Genomic DNA, 13,506 nt, shown 5'->3' on the forward strand with positions numbered 1-13,506 from the left:
GCTTACAGAAGACTAAAGGGCCAAACCATGGCTTACAGAAGTACTGGTGAGTATTCTGGAATTCTGGACACAAATTCTGGACACAGAGATCTTTGGAGATTGCACAAAAGTCTTTAAAGACTTGAAAATTTATAGCTGTGTGTCTTTATTTCAGCTGACACATCACTACAGTTTAAGATGCTGAAATCACTTAGCATTATGGGCGCATAGTTTTGTCTTAAAATCCCCTTTTCTCATGCCCCTGGGAAAACTGAAGTGGAAAGTAAAATTATGAATGCTTTGAAATGATTTGTGTGTTTAAGTGGAAACCCACCCACAGTTTTCCCAGAGTGAAGGTCACTGAATCCTAGTGCTTCTCTTAAAGAGAAGGGAACTTCAAAAACTGCCAAAGATACAGTTTAGAATCTGAGTGGGAAATGAAGTTGCTTCCTGTGTTCACTCAGTGCTGATGAAATTAAGTCTGTTTTATTTGACGTGTAGTTGAAAAGTTCCAAATACAGAGCTAATGTTTGAAGTTATCTCAAACCAGATTTGGTTGCAGGGTTTTTCTGCAACAGCCAGTCACATGGAGCTCCTTATGTAAGTCTTGGATAACATGTACCACCTCCAGCTCCTGAAAAAAAAAAATCCCTCTTTTTAGTCAGTCTTTCCTTGTCTTTTGATCTCAGTCTTACTGTTGCATATAGCAGAAAGTGTATCTTAACCTTGGTAATAAAGTGGACTCTCTTTTTTCTTTTTGTGTTATGAAAATAGGACAGTTTTTGCTGACTGTTGCATGAAAATGCTCAAATGCTGCAGTTATCAACATTATTCACTTTCAACAAATACCTAATTTAACTTGTGGTAAGTCATTCTTAAAGAGAGTTTTGCCTCTGTGTTTGTGGAATTCCTGACAGCTGGAAATCCCAGATATGTCCACTGCTCTTACAAATGTGTTTCCCTTTCTTTGCTGCTGCCCAGTGCTCTGTTGGAGCCCTCTGAATTTCCCACAGGGGAGCAGTGTGTGCACAGCACACAGACGGTGCTGATGGAAGCTCTGGAGCTGCTGGCTGTGTGCTCAGAGTGTACAGCCCCCACTCCTGTGGGGTAAATCAGGGGCTGCACAACTCCCTCAGAGTTTCAAGATATCCCTCTGTTCCAGGCACAACACAGCCAGGCAGGAAAAGGCCTCTTTTGAGAGTACCAGATTTCTATCAGAAAAGACACTGGCTGATGCCAGCAGATTATAGCAATTATGCATCCTCAGAAGATAATGGTCCATTATAAACCATGGGGTTTCTGGACCCTTGCTGTCAGAGAGTTATTCGGCATTAAACCCCAATCTGTTTGCTTCCACTGGAATTTTGCAAGAAAGAGCTGCTTCTCTGCTGAGACCAGGCTCCCAGAAGGTTTCTGCTAGTTTCACAACTGTAATGCCAACAGTGGTCATTTTATGGGTACCTTGAGTCCCGATAAATTAATATTTTAATTAAAAATCCACAGTGACTTTGAAAGGGCTTTTGCCTAATTTAAGGTTAGCATTAACTACCAGTTTGTCTGTGACAATGCTGCCAGTCTGCCCTATCAACCTTTCATTTTTAACAGCCAGCTGACCAACTGGAATAGCTGGGATATGGAAATTCAGGCATAGAGAGAATCAGTTGCAAATAATTAGATGTTGTTGCCTCCATGCTGATAAATGAATCCACGTTATTCTTCTAGTGTTTGTCTGGCATGATGAAATGAGCTGTCAAAATGAACAACAAACATTCATGTGATTCTTTAAATTGGATGAAACGAATGAAAGCATTTCATAAAATCCAAGATGGGGTGGGAGCTTCTGCAGGTAAATTGCAAAGTCTGTATGTAGATTATATTGTAACAGTAACTGAAGCATTACTCCTTTTCTACCTGTTGGGGATTATCCTTCAGTACTCTGAAGCTTTACACTGATGTGTAGTGGTGGATGCTGCTTTAGTAAAAGGAAAGCTGCACACTGGAAGCCAAGCTGCTGGGTAACTAAGCCCAAACTCTTACCAGTGGAGTGAAATGGCTTATTAAAATTCTGTTTGCTTCCAGTTTTTGGTTGACTGTTCTTTCAACTTTGTTTCCAAAGGAATGAAGCAATCTGTACTACATTATTTTGTATTTCTTTATTACAGGATTGTATGTTGAATGTCAAGGATTGAGAAAGTCTAAATTCATATGGAAGAGAAATTGAGAGGATTTATTAAATTATTTTTTTTTCCTAAATACTGATAATCTTGAAATTCAGAGCAGTGAATTGAATTCATAGAGTGAGCTCTATTATTTCTGTTCAAGGCACAGAAATCTCAGATTTAGACTTCTGGGTGATCTGCTGGTAAACATGCTTGTTAGGAGACAGGAAAGATGTCTCCTGGAAGCAAAAAAAATAATCCAGGTGCTTTCTAGAATAGGTAGAGCATTCTGTGTAATCTGTGCTCATTTCTACTAATTATTTTTCTTCTTAATGCTGAAGTGTCTATACACTTGTACAAAGATACATGTAAAGACAGGTTATCAAACTTTTAAATCAAGACAAAGCTTTTCTGCAGAATCTATTCTGCTTCTCCTTGAACACAAGCAGAATAAGGGAGGAGTCCATCACAAGAAGCCACTGTTTACACTTTAAAAGTTTTTGTTTAAAAAATAGAATGCTTTTGTTTATTGTAGTTCTCTTAAACTCTCTTGGTTTTGCTGTTCTGTGAGGTTTTTTTTATTAAGCTCAAATTCCACTGCCATTTTTGCTTCCAGTTGACTTGTTTGTAACTCTTTCTTCTGCTATGAATGAGCCCACAAATTAAATGCTGGCTTGCAGTATTAATACTTTATTGTTAATTGCCTTGACTTGGTCCCTTGCAGTGCAAAATTAATGTCTGTGCCTTCTCTTTTTGCAGTCTTGATTGTAGCACAGGAACGTTTAATCCCAGCTGGAGCAGCGTTGTTCCCAGAAAGCTGCTGGAGCAACAGTCCCTGGAGTGGGGTTCTGCGAGGGGTACAGCCAGCCACGGTGCAGAGGGAAAGGGCTCCTTGGGAAGGGGCAGGATGGCTTTGCCATGGTTCATCCAGAGCAGCTGTGCTGCACAGGAGGTCCCTGCGCTGCACAGGAGGTCCCTACACTGCAGAGGCGGTCCCTGCGCTGCAGAGGCTGTCCCTGCACTGCACAGGAGGTCCCTGCACTGCAGAGGAGGTCCCTGCACTGCAGAGGAGGTCCCTGCACTGCACAGGAGGTCCCTACACTGCAGAGGCGGTCCCTGCGCTGCACAGGAGATCCCTGCACTGCACAGGTGATCCCTACACTTCACAGGAGGTCCCTGCGCTGTGCCAGTCGCTGTTCTCCTCCCTGGCACGGCCCCGGCCCGGGCGAGGAGCTCTGGAAGGGGCAGTGGCCCAGCCGGGCTGTGGCTGCAGCTCCTCACCCGGCGTGTGGCCGTGGCTGGGAGCCTTCCTCTGGAGCACTGGCTCTGGAGCAGCCCTTCCCTGGAGCATGCAGCTCCTGCCCTGAGCCCCAGCTTCTGCTGCACTCCAGAATGTGGAGCAGCCCATTGGCCTGCAGGGGATCTGGGAACTGCCAGGTTTTGGTTGTCTTGCTGTAACACTTTATGAGGACTATACGATCGCTCAGTATAACACATACAACCCAGAGAATATTTTTAACAGTACTGGCATGCAATGCCAACTTAGAGAAACATGTGGTTTCTGTAATCGTAGTTAATGGTTACAAACCAAATTAAATCTAAATATTTGAGGAAATTAGCCTGCAAAACTGGATGTGAAGGAATGAACACATACCAAATTGTTCTGATGAGCAGAAATTACCTTCTAAAGTAATGTGAACTTGGGATGACTTTTTGCTCTTTGTGTAATGAGGGGAAAATGGTTCATTTTTGCTCTTTAACAGATGCTGCCTTTGAATTGTAACAAGAAGGGGGGAGACAGATAATGATTTCCAGTGAAGTCTAATTTGTTAAAAGGCACAATTAAGCTTTGAGATAAATGGTTTAGCTTTTAAAACACTGAGAGTGAAGGAATTAAACTCAGTTCTCACCCACTGCCTGTAGGGTAGTTTTTTTATTTCTGTAAAAGGGAGCATTGTGATTTGAAAAAAAAATAAAAATTATGGTTGTGTTCTGTCTCTGAAACCACACATGTGCAGTGACAGCTATTTTGCATCTATTTTAGGGCAGGTTATCTTATTTGATTCTTCTGAGAAGCTAAGCAGGTTGCTATAGCTACTGAGCTGTGGCTCTGTTGACGTTTTTTCATCAATTTCTAAATGTAATTGTTAAATAAGTTTGGTATAAGGCCAGTGATATTCTGCTGTTGATTGCCCTTGGAGATTTTTACTTAATTTTTTTATTAAATTCCAGTAGGTGTATGGAATAGTGTATACTATTTATGTATGTATTTAGTGATGATGTACTGAAAAATGAATGTGCAGGTTTTCCAAACCAGTGTTTGCCTCAGAAAGCTCCTGCATTTCTCTTGTTCCTCTTGTGGTTGGGTGTGGGTTCTGGTCTCTGTACACAGTCCTGCAGGGTGAGATGCTGCTGAACGGGATGGCTGTGAGAACCACATGCTGAAACTCTGTTGTTCAGTGATCTTTTCTTCCTGGTGTGCTGCATCTGAAACAAATGCACAAGCAAAAGAACTACTGCTAACAACACACTGCAGCTGTTAGGTACAGGTTTTTAACATGTGTAAAGAGCAGTTCAGAACAAAATTAGCATGTCCTCTAATTTGTAAAGGCTGCTACCCATTCTTGACCCTGTCTGCAGCACTCAGTGGTTCTTTGTTCCCTGCAGCTGTGGTCCAGTTGTTACACTGGCTGTACTGATACCAGGCAACATTACTAAATACGTAGTATTGGTTTTGTCATGGGTGGGTGTGGGTTTGGGTATTTTCTGGTTTTTTAGCTAAAGTCCACCTGAGGTCCATGTTGGGTTTGAAGCAAGATAAGCACCCCGATCAGCTACAGCACAGACGGCTATCCCAGCCGTGCGGTCCATCTCCCACTGCATCAATGTGATGGATGGCGAAAATGGCGATTTATTTCGAGGAAACTTAACATTTTATAGCCTAGGTTCACTGTGTTACTCCCATCTACATACGTCACACCTAGGTGCTATTGGCTAATTACAAGAGGCCTAGCTATCCTAACAGAGGGGGGGTCTAGTAGCTTCCCGTTACATCCCGATATCTTCCGCTCCGCCGTGGCCTAAACTACAACAGGTCCAAGTCCTGTATGATTCTTATGGTGGGGTTGTTGGGGCTTTATGTGCAGTTTTTCAGCCATCCTGGAGTGTGGCAATCGGTAAAGTTCATCTGCAGAAGCAAAAGCTTTAGTGCAGACCTATTGCAAGGAGGCTATAGTGGTGTATTATCAGCTGTTAAAGGCTTCTTGTTAGGCAGCAGTCAGATGGGGAGGGAAAATACTCTGTACAGCAGCACCATCACTAGAAAGCCAGGATATAAAATATGAGCCGGATATTGAGGGATTGAAAGGTACAGTGAAGTTTTGCAAGCTGCTGATGTTCATTAGTACTCTAATGCTCATTGACATAGAGGACTGGAGGCACCCTTGTCTGGGGCATTTCAGTGAATTCCAGAACCTGTGTATTAGTATCATTAGATGCTTTATGAATCCTGCATTGTGAATGTCTGACAAATTCTCTGATAGCAGTAGTGGATTTAGTGGCCACTTGCTGAAGCTGACTGCCTGGGATGGAGCGCTTTTGAGCCACTCAGGACAGTGTAAATTTATTCTTTACACACATTTTATTCAGGTAAGATTAGTGTCCTATTTAGGCTGCAGTAGCTAATTCTGTTACTGAATAATTTATTCTGGAGCTCATAATTTTCAGAGAATTCTATATGTGCAGCTGTTGAGATCCTGTTGGATAACACTAGGTATTCTGAGAAAAGAAACTGTATTGAAGAGATTATAACAGAATAAGAATATTGGAGGTTGATAGTGCAGACTTCTTCAAAGATGGACTTAAAGACAGGTTCATAATAATTAAATTTGTGTTACATTTTTAGCACAATCAGTCCACTCACTGTTGTGAAGAAAAATCACTATTTCAGGAAAATCCCTTGCTCCAGACTTCTTTTTTAGACAGTCTTTATTTACCTAACGCCAAGGTGTTTCCAGTTATCTGTGGATGGATGAGGTGTAGATCTGGTGGTGTAGGAATCTTGCTGCAAAGTGCTGCAAGTTCTATGTTTGATGCTCTGTATTTCTGCTCAAATAGTAACCACAATTTCAGGGAACTCTTACCAATTCTGCAGCCAGGTACACAGATTGAACCTCTTAGGACATTACCACTGGCAGATGCTTAAGGTGAGCAGCGATCATCCCTATAAGGATTTGAATTTATTCTCCATATTTATTCTCAATTTTGTGTTGTAGCTTTCCTGCAGTTCCTCAAGATAGAATTATGCATGTAATCTGGGAAGTGAAGAAATGAATGCAAATCCTGGTGACCTAAGAGAATTTTGATAAACGGTAATTGTGAAAATATATTTTCTGATAGTCACCACTCTTGACTTTTGACCACAGTATTTGGTTTAAGCTGAGTAATCCTGCAAAATATTTAAATATTTATATCCTAATTTTGGTCTTACGATTGTCTGATCATTTAGTAAAATGTACTATTGTGTAAGATTGTCTCACTGGACTGTTTATGAACATCAGAAATATGTAGTGTCTGTATTGTGTCTAAACGTTTGCATGCAGGTTAAAATTTTCATTTACACAGACAAAATCCCATCTCAAAATGTAAAGTACTTTAACCACTAAATTTTAAAGGAATTCAAATTATACTAGCCTAATGAATTGCGCCAATAACTTTAAAAATAGTATGAGCATTTGTATGCATGCATAATCACTTAAGGTGCTTATCCTATCATTTACTAAGACCTATGACGTGAGAATTCTTGGTTTATAAAAATCCAGCCTTTAATGACTACTGTAAAAAATAATTGTAATTAAATTTTAATCACCATATAAAATGCAGATATGTTAAAAACCTTTCTTTTGCTTTCTAACCAATAGGTGGTGTAGAATTTACCAGAGTGCTGCTGGTACATTACAGTACTGTCATTGCAAGAACCTGGTAATTTCATAGGAAGAATTAATTGGGCAACTCCATATTTTATTGTCAGGAATTGACTGAGGTACTGAATCAGTTCCTGAAATTTTTTACTTTCATCCTTTTTTAAAAAAAAGTAATAAAGTATGCAGAGCAGTCATTGATTTACAGCTGAAGTGCAAGTGGCTTTGGGAGAAGCACAGAAGCTGTTTAACAGCAGCACTGCTCTGTAGCTTAGGGCAGGAAACAAGGATGCTCCTTCCAGTTGGAACTACTGGAGGTGTAACATGCTGGTGAAGCCTGTTCTGTGATTTCTCAATTGGCTGATCTGACTGTCAAAGAAGTGACTGCTACTAGTTCCAGCTAAAAGAATTACTCATTTAACTCAGTTGAACCAATGCTGGTGCTTTGATTCTGAAGATTAAAGTGCAGTGCCCACTGGCAGCCATTTGGGGTTGACTAGCTTAGAGTGTTGCTCTAAGTGTTGCTTAAGTGTTGCTCTGTTAGACATTGTTGCTATATAATTACCTATGCTGGGATTTGTTTGTGACATTAGGCATGATATATCTTCTGTTTCAAAGTCTGCTGTAGGTTTACTGGCTGAGATAGCTTGAGTTTCATATGAATTGCTGATTATTACCTTATCCCTCACTTGCATTGAGAAGAAGCTATTTCACAAAATGAGGAGGTACTTTTCTAGTACAGGGTGAATTTTCAGCTCTTGCTCATATAGAGACATAAGAATCATTTTACTTGGTCATATACTCATTTGAATACCAAAAAAATTGTGCTTACCTGATCTTTAAGTGGTTCAATACTGTAGTTAGAAAGTAGAAAAATAGACAGGGGTGTATGATGTACCTCTGTCACTGTACTAACAGCAACACCCAATTCCTTAATTAAAAAAATGCATACTTACCCTTCCAGTGTCGTTCTCCTCCTCTCTCTATTTTTATGAAGAAGTGCATAAAAAGCCCCAGGGCGATTTTAAACTTGTAGTATTGAAACCACAGACAGACATGAATTCTGCAAATAATCCACACAGAGCTTCTCTGCCAGTAACCCTGAGTCTTTTGCAGGGATGGAAAAATCTCTTATTCACTTGTCTTCCTGATCCTATCGGTGACAGTTTTGCATAGACCGATGCTGGTATCAGTAGTGGAAACCTGTGTCTTTGCTTCATCTCCAGATCAGGTAATGCTGACTGAAGTATTAACTTTACTGCAATCACTTAACAAGACAATATCTACATTCTTGCTTTTTGTAAATCACAAGTTGTTCATATTTGGATCCTCTGGAATGAAAACAACCTTACAAGTTTAAGAACATTATCATTTACTGAAGTTATCTTACTTCCCACTGTGTTTTAACTTTCAAACGTTTCCTCCATGCCATTTTGGACGTAATTGTTGAGAAGCGTTCTCCATGTGTTAACCCCTTACATCCATGCAGAGTGCCTTGGAACATGCATATTCAGAATTCTCTGGAGGGCCAAGCCTTTGCTTTGTTCTGCTTGTCAGAACGGCTTGTGATTTTCCTGCATTTCCAGTAGAGCTTGAAATTAGTCAGATACTGATGTTCTACTGAAACAAGCATGGGAGTCAAAATTAACATGGCTTTTATTTGGAGCTTGTTTTGTGCATGGTGATAATCTGGAACATTAGAAGCACAGCACTTGCTGCACTGCCTTCCTCCAGCACCTTGCATTGGTTTATGGCAAAGCCAGCCTGGAGGCGCTGCTTCCTGGCTGGAATGTTTGCAGGCAAGTGTAGTGTGGCACAGAGCCTTGAATAGCTGTGGTTGTGTGGCTTCCAGGTGGCTTAAGGCAGAGGCTGCCCTCCAGAAAACATTGATGTGAACACAGAGAGAATGCAAGGGATCCTTGCCTAGCTCTGTGTCTAGAACTGCTCTTTATTAGTATCTCAGTGGTAAATGCAAGCCTGGGTTTTAAGAAGAGAAAAAATTTGAGGGGCAAAGTTGAAGGCTTCTGATTAGAAATTTTGCAGTTAGTGACTGGGCAGTAAGTGCTTAATACTTTGAAGGAATCATCCCTGGAGAGTCGTAGGAGTTCCACAGTGATATTTTGGATTGAAGACCCAGAACTTGGGGGAATTTGAAGCAGATCTAGTGAAAAATGGAGTGAGTTTAGCAAGAATAAAATAATTCCTACAAATCTGTGGTCTTTATTTTCCACTTTTGGCCTTAGTTCTCTCTTTTCAAGTACCTGGTGATTCACTGCTACTTATTGCAGAGTTCTACCTGTGTGCACAGACACCTTCACTGTGTTTTGGGTCAAATACTTATTCTGAAACTCACAGATGAAAATGAATTCATAGAATTGAGTGTAAGCAGAACAGTGTCCATTGTGTTGACTACAGATGGGATTTAATAGGCGGTAGTTTGTTTTTCTGATTGATGTGACGCTGCTTCCAGTGAAATCTGGTATTTCATGTGGCTGTAGTACACTTTCAGTGACTCTTACTGATTTTTTTTCCCTCTGTTTTTCCCTTCCTCTAACTCAGGGCCTTGTTACAGTAAAAGCTGATAGGCGAAAAAAAATAAAATTATATCAATAGATGTTTCTGGGACTTGCATACCAAGCATATAATTGTTTTTATGCCTGTTTGAAATAATTGCCTATGTCCAGCAATAATGATACACTGAGGAACAAATCAAAATCTGGTCAGATCAGTACCAGAGTTTTTCTCTTAATGAAAAGAGTATATTCTTGCTGCACAGTTGGTTGCTAGCTCCAAGAAAAGCTGGAAAGCGCTGCTTGTCCCTCAGAAGCCTTTCCCTGCTGACATGGTTTTGATGAGTGAAGGGAATACCATCTGCTTTAGGGATGGTAGAGGGAGCTGTGTAACACAAGGCTCCCAAGGGATTACAAAGCTATGGGACATTCAGAAGTGCTGAGGAGAGAGAAAAGAAGGGCAAAGGGAGTCTCTTCTGCTGAGAAGCAGACTTTTGAAGCAAGGTGTGGGTGCAATTTCTTTTGTGTTTTTGTATCATCTCAGTACATCCCAGCTCTTGCCTCTCAGGAGTTCTACCAAGCTGCCTTCTTCCTATCCCCATAAGTCATTAGTGATGTGATAGAACATCCTTTGTAGCCTCTGCAGACTTAACTGTAATTTAGATCACTGCACCAATATGCGAATTGGCTGCATCCTCCTGTTGTCACATGCACACTCTGTAGGTATCCTTACTTCCATTCCTCTTGAGATTCATGATTCCTGCCATATAAGAGGCAGATGGTTGAAAGGGCTCTCACAGGAATGCCTTGATTTAGGAATGCCACACATTTTCCTGATGAATTGATCTCTCCCATGGATTGTGGAACTGATCCTCTTGGCTGAGTCTACTGATCATTCAGATCTCATGGTATGTCTGTTGGGCTTACTCAGTTTCTTCTGGACTGATTTAAAAAGGAATTTCACCTCCATTTGGTGTACTGCTGTTCGACTTGTCCTACAACATCACAACTTTATGAATGTCCAAAAGAAAATCCAGTTTTAATAGAAAATGATAGAACTTGAAAATAACAAATCAGACAAGAAAATTCTGTGGCTAATGTACACTCAAGCACAAGTGTTGTGGAATAACTAACACTGTTATAATGCCAGAAATTATATCTGTATTGTGGTATAACAAAACCCTCTTCATGGACCATGTAGCTTTATCTACTGCTCAGGAGGTCACAGACTATAAATCTTCCTGTTTGTGTAGGGCTGAAGTAGGCAAGTGGAAATGGAAGTGACTATGTATTGGGAAAATTGAAGAATTGCCTGAAAATCACTCCAGGGCTGATGGAAGGTTGTGAAATGGTGAATCATTTGGGGGACATTGTGCAGTGAGGTGCTGTTAGAACACTTCCTATCCATCCCATGGAGGGCAGAATAGGTTGATACAGGAGTGCAGTAACCCAGTATTATACCTGTGGGTAAGTACATCTGTGGCTTCAAGACCTACAGCCAAATCAAAACAAGAGCAATACACATTCAGCCTTCACCTTCCATGCACTAGAAGGTGAAATCAACAGCAAGAGCAAACATCTTTGTTCTACATCACAGTTAAGAATAAAGTTTAACCTTTAACCTTTAAATTTTCTTGTTTCATTACAGTACTTCTTAAGCAGACTTAAAATCTCAGTTCCCATGAACTCTTCAGATACCAGTTTTTATCACAGCTACAGAGGAAGTTCTGCATAGCATTAATTATGCACTGAAAATATAAAGAAAGCACTTGACATTTTTCACAGATCCATATTGTGTTGTTTTACTGGGTTTATGTTTGGGCTTTTTTAGCATTATCTTTATTGATTCAAAAAATGGGCTTTGAAAACCTGTTCTAGAACTTGCTTTAGATGTATAGGATTTTCTCTCACTGATAAATATCAAAGAAAATGGTTATTTACTCTCCCTGAAGATTGTTTAGAGCTATATCTGGAGGACTGTAGCTAAACATGACTAACGAGATCATTGGCAATTACTTCCTGTGTTGCCTTTCCTGGAAACAACATAAACAGAAACGTTTTGTTTGTCCATTGGTTGCATTATTAGTAAATTAGTAAATCAAATCTGCTGATCCTGTTTGGGTCCTTTCCAAGTCTGCAGATTCTGAAATCTGTGAGAACCTGTGGAGTTTCCACAGCAGCTGCATCATCTTTGACGCATTTGTCTGAGAAGTTGGCAACATATCCTTTGTCTCAGTGATGTAGGTCCTAGTGAGTCCAGAGAGAGAGATAGGATCCTTTGTTAGCTCTTAATGCTGGAATTGTTTTGAGTAGTCATCTCCCATCTCTGTCTTGGTCTTGATCTCCATCCCTTGTTGCTACAGGCAGCAGTAGCCATGGGGGGATTGTGCTGTGGCCAGCATGGAGCAGGATTCATTCTGGATGAAATTTCCATACAGAAATGTGATGAAAGGGTGGCAGTGGAAATGAAACTGTGTTACTTACAATGTAATTGCAACAGTACTTTGAAAATACTTTGGAACTTGTAAACAGATTTCATTTAATTGTATGTTGGCCTGTCAGTTAAAAGTACAAGAAGGACTCTTCTAGCGTGATGCATTGTGTTCACTGTCACTCTTGGAGAAGGGTAAGTTAATTTGGAATGATCAGCTTGGACTTTATGCAGCCTGGGCATGGAATTGAATGCTGAAACTGCTTGTTAATCTCATTTTGCCTTTACATATCTGGCTTTAAAATAAAGCTTCACAACAGCACATGCTGTATATTGGAAAGCAGGGGGAGCTCCTTCTGCCTGCTGCATTTAAAGAGATCAGTATTTTGTGCTAGTTCTGAGTAAAAATGTTTCCAGCCTCCTGACAAAATTGTAATTAGTAGAGTGTACCAGCTTCTTTCTGTGACGATATATAGCTTTGAGATTATCCTGTGATTAGTAATTTGGCTTTGTAGGTGGCTAGGAACATGGAGTCAGCATTTAAGTGTGCCTCTCCTGCTCCTGTGCTCTGTTTCCACTGAGCAGTTGTAAAAGGGAGTGTTTACAAGCAGATCAGTAGGGTGAAGAACCATGTCTGATGTGGAATGGAGACTATGTGTGTGAATGTATGTGGGGATGGGAGGGAGAGAGTCAAAGAAGTTACACCAGAGTTTTTACACCAAACGCTGTCTTCATGATAATAGTCACACCAGAATCTCTAAACCAAAACCTACTGAAGGGGCACAGGGCTGTAATTTCCATTGACTTCAAAGGAATTGCTAATGCCCAATTTCTGTCAGTATTTGACCTCCTGAAAATTCAGAGGAATAAAGCCTGAAGGTGTGGGTCCTTTTTGAAGGCTTTAGAGACCAGAGTGTGTTTTGTCTTAAAATCTCTGAATAATATATGTTGGAAGGGACTTTTAGAGGTCATTGGTTCCAACCCTTCTTCAAAGCAGTGTCTTTAAACCTTTTATGACATCCTTGTAGGACTGGGTATATGTGAGTGGTTTGAAGCTTTGTCAGGTTTCACTGGTTCATAAACCATAAACTGTAACCCTTTCAGCTGGAGCTAAACAGTGAGAAAAACCTCATCTTCACATGCTGAGCCCTCACACTCTCTGTGGCTGACATACAATGTCATATATTCATATGAAATAATTCAGTCTTGAAATGTAACAGTAATAGTTGGTAGGATCATTTCTGTGGGCATAAATTTGGGTTCTTCCCGTTGGATATTGAGCAGGCTGAGGGCTACAGAATGTGTCCACTCTTACAGGATGTGTACTTTCTGATAGTCTGTGGTAACTAGTATCTTAAATACACCGGTTCAGTTTTAGGAAGGTATGCTGCCCTGCATTCATAGTGTCAGAGGTGCTTAAGTCAGGCATTTGATTGCCCTTGTCCTGTTCTGTGCAGGGAGAGCCATCTCTTGTAGGGTACCAGAGCTCACACACACAGCAAAGGCAG

General features: G+C 40.6%; 1 protein-coding gene across 10 annotated transcripts in view; it reads left to right on the forward strand.

Annotated features, from left to right (window-relative positions):
• ARVCF (ARVCF delta catenin family member) overlaps positions 1-13,506 on the forward strand; it is a 248,060-nt gene that overhangs the window by 48,426 nt on the left and 186,128 nt on the right. The window contains exon 1 of one of the 10 annotated variants that reach the window (XM_015643619.3): positions 8,198-8,288. The exons of the other annotated variants lie outside the window; for them this stretch is intronic. The gene's annotated coding sequence lies outside the window, so the exon portion shown is untranslated. Of the gene's footprint in view, positions 1-8,197; positions 8,289-13,506 lie in introns of those variants that run through there. 10 annotated transcript variants of the gene reach the window in all.

Source organism: Parus major, chromosome 15, assembly GCF_001522545.3.
Source record: "Parus major isolate Abel chromosome 15, Parus_major1.1, whole genome shotgun sequence".
Classification (NCBI taxonomy): Eukaryota; Metazoa; Chordata; class Aves; order Passeriformes; family Paridae; genus Parus; species Parus major.